The sequence below is a fragment of the Neophocaena asiaeorientalis genome, unplaced genomic scaffold (assembly GCF_003031525.2).
Source record: "Neophocaena asiaeorientalis asiaeorientalis breed wild unplaced genomic scaffold, Neophocaena_asiaeorientalis_V1.1 scaffold359, whole genome shotgun sequence".
NCBI lineage: Eukaryota > Metazoa > Chordata > Mammalia > Artiodactyla > Phocoenidae > Neophocaena > Neophocaena asiaeorientalis.
The window spans coordinates 723,334-730,466 of NW_020174137.1; positions in this window are offsets into that span (position 1 = coordinate 723,334).

Here is a 7,133-nt window from a genome sequence, read left to right on the forward strand (position 1 = left end):
GGGGGCCAAAATAAGTGAAGGGAATTAAGAGGTGCAAACTACCAGGTATGAAATAAATAAGTTACAAAGATATATTTGCATAGCACAGGGAATATAGCAAGTACTTTGCAATTACTCTATATGGAGTATAATCTATAAAAATATCAAATCACTATGTTGTACACCTAAAACTAATAAATATTGTAAGTCAACTATAGTTCAATTAAAAAAAAACAAGAAATTAACATTGATGCCATATTATTAACTAATATGCAGGCCTTATTAGAAATTTGCCAGTTTTTCTGTTAATATCCTTTTTATCTGGTCCAAGGTTCAATCCAAGATCCCATATTGCATTTAGTTGTTTTGGGGGGTTCTTCAATCTGTGATAGTTCCTCATTATTTCATGTTCTTGACACTTTTGAAGAGTTCATGCCAGTTAATTTTTAGAACATCCCTCAATTTGTGTTTGTCCAGTGCTTTCTCATAATTAGATACTTGTTACTATTTTTTGACAAAAAACAGAAGTGAGGTTATGTCCTTCTCAGTACATCATATAGTGGAATATATGATGGCATTATATCCTATTACTGGTAATGTTAACTCTGATCACATGGCTAAATGGTGTCTGTCAGGCTTCTCCTTTCAATGTTAATATTTCCCCCTTTGTAATTAATAAGTATTTTGTGTGGAAATACTTTAAGGTTATGTAAATATCCTATTTCTCATCACTCATTAATTTTAGCATCCACTGATGGTTTGAGCAATATGTATATAGGTAGATAGATTTCACAAATATTACTGTGGTGTTTCAATGAGGTATCACCTCACACTGGTCAGAATGGCCATCATCAAAAAATCTACAAACAATAAATGCTGGAGAGGGTGTGGAGAAAAGGGAACCCTCCTGCATTGTCATTAGGTATACATATAGCTGATTAACTTTGTTATACAGCAGAAAGTAACACAACATTGTAAAACAATTATACTCCAATAAAGATGTTAAAAAAAAAAAAGAAAATAGGGCTTCCCTGGTGGCACAGTGGTTGAGAGTCTGCCTGCCGATGCAGGGGACACGGGTTCGTGCCCCTGTCCGGGAAGATCCCACATGCCGCAGAGCGGCTGGGCCCGTGAGCCGTGGCCACTGAGCCTGCGCATCAGGATCCTGTGCTCTAAAACGGGAGAGGCCACACAGTGAGAGGCCCGCAAACCGCAAAACACACACAAAAAATTTTACCGTGGTGTTTGTTTAATGGTGATTTTCAATTTCCCTTATTCCTTGTAGATTTATTAATTTATATTCTCCTGTAAAGTAGAGTACTCTCTTTATTTACTTTTCCATTTACAGATTTATGTCTGTATAGTCATCCATGATTATTTTTAATCTAGGGGTTGTAATTCAAACTAGCATTATTTGGATTGTTCTCTAATTGGCCCAACTTTGGTCGTTGGGAGCACTTTAAACTTGGTTATTGTGGTGAATTTTTGAGATGCCTCCATCATTTTGCGGATACTTGTATACTTTCTGTTCCTTAAGACATTCCGGTCTTATCTTGTATTTTTCCTGCCCTGGTCCTTTCCAGCATCAGCTATTTCTCCAAGGAGTCCTGGTTCCTTTTACTGGAATGACATATAAATTCCAAGATCTAAATGTTAAGTGTGCTTACTGTTACTGGGAAGTCATTGTTTCTAGGCCCTGTCAGAGAATAAAGCTAGGAAATAGATGCACGTGTGATAACACATGAATACACACAACTATTTATTTATCTATCCATCTTGTGTGCATATATATATTATATATATATATATATATATATATAAAACTACTAGTGACACTGATATGTTTTATTCCAATTTAACATGACAGAATTCGTTTTACTCTTTTCTTATTTTCATTTGTAACCTCTTCCTCTGACGATGAGAAAAATGGCACTCATTAACAATATATTTGGTTTTTGTTCAAACCTAATATGAATATAAAATAGTTTTAGAATTGCTAACTTACACCCGTGTTAGAAACAAATTTACTAAACACAGAGTACAACATTTTTGGAAAACTTGTTTTTTGTTTGTCTTTAGATTTACTATATTTAGTCAAAATATTGCTTTCTAAAGTTACTTATGTTGGTTCTTTTATCCCCACCCTCATCAGTGTGGTTATTTTATTCATTTATAATAAAATTAGGTTCACTTGTTACTGTGTTTCCGCTTTGAGTTCTCCTTACATCCTGGGTTATTTAATCATTTATTTATTTGAGAGGTATATAAAACAATATCATGATCCTTAGAGTAAGAGCTATAAAAAACGTATCCTCACAAAAGTATTACTTCTCCCTCAATCCTATACCATGTTCCTATTGCCTCTTTATTTCTACCCCTTTTCCACTCATTCCTGTATGTAACCAGTCTCTTTAGTTTCTGTTTGATCCTTCCTATAAGTCTTTTCCACAAATGAGCAAATACATGTATATTCTCTTATTCTTCCTTCTTGCTTAAATGGTCCCATACTATAAACACTTTTTGCACTTTGCTTTTTCCACAGAACAATATATCCTGAAAATGTCTTTCTCATTCTTATTTACAGATGCACGGTACTCCATTGTGTAGAGGTACCATAGTTTATTCAGCTACTTTCTTATGTGTGGGTATTTAGGCTGTTTCCAATATTTCACAAGTATAATAAAGAAATTTTTAAGAGATTTCCAGTGAAAGAATTTGTTTCTATATCCTCGGGATACAGACCAGAAAACTTCAATAATCTTAGGCAAACTCCCCAGCAAACAGGGCACTGAGAGTATGGTGCCTCAAGAGCTAACAGGATAGGAACAATCTGTGGTGGAAGAGCATCAGATTCCTCACGGCCCATACCTGATGTGTAGGATATCCACAGGCTCAACTGCTGAGAATACAAGTAGGTCAAAGTAGGACTGGGTCCGTGGCAAAAACTGAAAGGTGCAAGTGTTTCATGACCAGAAACTACAACCAAGTTCACAGTCAGGAGGAGTAGATTCCAGAATAATGTTCAAATGAGATCAGTTCTCAGTGGACTCGATTGAAGAAAAAAAATGTCTGGGTGAAATGAGGGTCTTCCCAGCAGAGGGAGCAGGGCCTAGAGAATGGTATAAAATACATTCATCGTAAGTTTCCTCTGGAAAGCTTCCATCTTGGATGGGAGATGGGGAAGGAGAGACTCTTGGAGGAATTTGGAATTTGAGGAGAAGCTAATTTTATCAGGGAGTTTGAATTTAAATTTCACTGAATGTTACCTTACAGAGACTATTATATTAATTATGTATTACTGTGTAGTAAATTACCCAAAAACTTAGTGGCTTAAAACAACAAACATTTATTATCTCAAAATGCCTATGGCTCATTAATTCAGGAACTGCTTAGCTGGGTGGGTCTCACATAAGATTGCAAACAAAATGTCAGCCAAAGCTTCTGTCATCTGAAGTCTTGATTGGGGCTTCAGAGTCTGCTTCCAAGCTCACTCACATGGCTGTTGGCAGGAGGCCTCACTTCCTCACTAGCTATTGGCTAAAGGCCTCAGTTCCTTGCCACATGGGTCTCTCTGTGGGCTTTTTGAGTGTCCTCATGACAGGGTACTTGGCTTCCCCTAGACTGAGTGGCACCAGAGAAAGAGCAAAGAGGAAGCTAAAATACCTTTATGTTCTAATCTCAGAAGTTACACATTATCAATTCCACCATATTCTTTTCTTTAAAAGTAAGTCACTAGGTAAGCCCACATTCAGGGGAACAGAATCAGGCTCCACCTTTTGAAGGGATAAATATCAAAGGATATGTGGATATATTTTACAACCATGACAACTGTTTTAATCTGGAAGAGATGAAATTAACAAGCTAAAATTTATTTCTCTCATCAGCAGGGCTTTGGCTTCAAAACAAGATGATTACATAATAAAGGAAAGTACTTTTATTTAATGCATTATATGTAAATTGTCACCCCTAGATCACTATGGGTGATCTAGGCTAAAAATAGATCACTATGACCAGAAGTGCTGAAAAACACCATTTACATTCTCAAATAACTTTTTAAAAGCTGAATCTATACTATCTCTATGATGTCACTAGTGGCATAACCTCTTCCTTTGTCTTTACCACTAATAAGATTGGAGAAAAGTTTAGATTCTCATTTCCACAATTCTTGAATTCTACAATATAAAGTACCTTATTTAGGTTTAATAATAATAAACCTTGGTAAAAAGATATGTATCCAGATATACCTTGGTTAGAAACTCATTTCTAGTTACTAGTTTTGTGTGAAAGTTTCTTTATGCCTCAGTTTTCTTATGTGCAAATAGGGATACCAATACCTCCTTCATAGTATTGATGTATCACTAAAGCACCTAGCACAGTACCAAGAACATGGTGGATACTCAAAGAATGGTATTATCACTCCATGCCACACAAATAGAATTATATTGATATGGTTTTAGGATTGAATTTCATTCTGTTTAGAACTCTGCGAAGTGTTATACGTAAGTATCAAGGACGTACAATCAGATGATGTTGGGAGATAAACTTTGCCATCTTCATCAAGTGTAATATTCATAATCAGTGAAACTAATAAAATCAATTCATCAATACCTAGGATTAGAATACAACTTTTGAATTACCAAAGAAGATTTCTGAGAGTTAAGAGCTCTGATACTGGAGTCACATAGGCTGCATTAAAACACTGGTTCCACACTTACTAAATGTAGGACTTTGGGCAAATCAGTAACTTCTCTGGGCCTCAGTTTCATTATCTATATCACAGAAATAATAGTACCTTCCTCATAAGGTTTTGGGAAGATTAGTTAATATATTAAAGTAATTAAATGAAAACCTGGAATATAGTAAGTGCTAAATAAATGTTAGCTATTTTCATTAATATGATTATGATTATTACTATTATAATTATTACATTCATTTGCTTTTTTTCTTCAGAGAAAAAAAGAGTTTTGAAAGTTAAAAACAAAAGAAAATACTGCCATTAATTCCAGGTGATGTTTTAAGATAATCTCCTGTTTGGATTTTGTGCATTATTTTAAGAATGACAAGGAAAGATTTTATTTTTAACCCTTAGTCACTTGGCAGAGAGAAGAATCTCAGAAAGAACCCAAATGTTGTATGTAGGTAAATTTCAGAGCTAGACAGGTCAAAAGCTGTTTCAATATTTCTGAATCTGGATGAAGATGTATAATTGTTAATCATTTTGAGGCCAAGCTGAACAGAGTGCCTTGAGGGAAAAAGAAGGACTTGTAGGGAATTCCCTGGTGGTCCAGTGGTTAGGCCTCCACACTGTCACTGCTGGGGGCCCAGGTTCAATCCCTGGTCGGAGAACTAGAATCCCACAAGCTCTGTGGCACAGTCAGAAAAAAAAAGAAAAGAAAAGACAGAAAGACTTGTAACTACTTTTGTGGTGGTGTCCTAGAGTGATCACGATGCTCCCTGCCTCTGCAGCCCTCTGTCTTCCACGTGCTAATCAGTGACCAGCATTCTCACAAGATTCTTTACTCAATTACTTATTTCCAGTGATTTACTAAACCCCTCAACAAGGAAGAGTTGAAATTCCTGAATTTGAGAGAAATTGCCATGGGGCTAAGTTGGCATAGTGTAGCCAAGAAAACTTACTTCAAAATCTAGGAAAATAACACTAACTTTTCTCCACACTGTATATTTTGAAAGCTTGATTCAACCGAGAATTTTACACAAAAACAAAAATCAGCTTAAAATATGCACTAATTTATTACTGAAAAAATATGGAACTTAAGCAGAGAAATTTTAAAAGTCGCAACTTTCCATGATATAGTGGTAGCCTCTCCTGATTGACAGAGGTCTAGTAATCTAAGTGAATATCACCCCAGTCCAACTATGCCTTATGGGAAAAATTTGTCAATATCCAAATATCACTAGCCTGTGACTATGAGAGTGGTCCCATTTACAAAAACACTCAGATTGTTGCTAGGTCTCAGCACATATACATTTTATTGTACACTTCATCTTTTTCTCAAAATTCCCCTTCTGACATTCTCAAGGAGGAGTTTCACTTGTTTCCAGGAACAACTTTTACTTCTATTTTTCATCTCTGCTCACTTCACAGAAGTCAGGTACTCATAAGCCACTTGAGGAGGGTGTCACACCACCATTATTGCTTCCTTTCTCCACCATTCCCACCCTGACTGTCCCTCAGAATGTGGATTTTGCACAGAAGTCTACGGTAGAGTGGGGAGTCAGAGATAGCCCTCTGCCCAACTCCAAGTGGAACTTTGGCAGTATTACCAAGATGATAAGGTTGGAATTAATTTGTACTAAAATGTTAATGACTTCTGTACAATGTTTTCATTGTAAATGAAGTAATTTAGTGCCGTAGTTTAATAGAAAAATGATTTTTTTTTCTTGGCCACACCATGCAGAATCTTAATCCCCTGACCAGGGATCGAACTGTGCCCCATGCCGTGGAAGCACAGAGTCCTAACCACTGGACCACCAGGGAATTCTCTGATTTTTAACGGAAAAAAGTTTTCACTGTAAAGCTCCCACAAGAGATTGTGTGGATGGTGTACTGTTCTGGTGCCTTTCAAAATGGAGAACTGACCTCATTATTACAGAACTGATGAAGTATTATAATTCTCGGCAAAGAGAAAAGGAATTAAAAAGGCAATTTTTAAAAATAGAGAGGTGAAGATTCATCTTTGCCTCTTTTAGTAATTAGACAGCCTTTTCAGTGAATCCATAAACTCAAGTTTTTTTGTTTTTTATTCTAAGCTTTAAAATGGGCATATCAATCGTTGCCTATTTTAGGTGGTAGGTAATAATAACTCCAGATAATGAGTGTAAAGCACATTTTATAGATATAAAATGTTTCACAAGAGAAGGTTGACCTCTTGACTTTGCTGAAATTTGTATACCATTTCTTCATATGCCTTTATTTCATAAACAGGAAGGAAAACACTTATACCTTAAACTATAATTTCCTTATCCTAATCCTATGTTAGTCATTGAACTAACATAAAGCACCCTGACTGACACCTCTGGTCTGTAGTGATGGAAAGAATTACTTTGCTTTCAGGCAGAATTCTTTAAACTCCAAAGTAGGTACTATCTCACTCTAAGTTTGAATCTATTGAACAAAAAGAAGTTTCAATGAA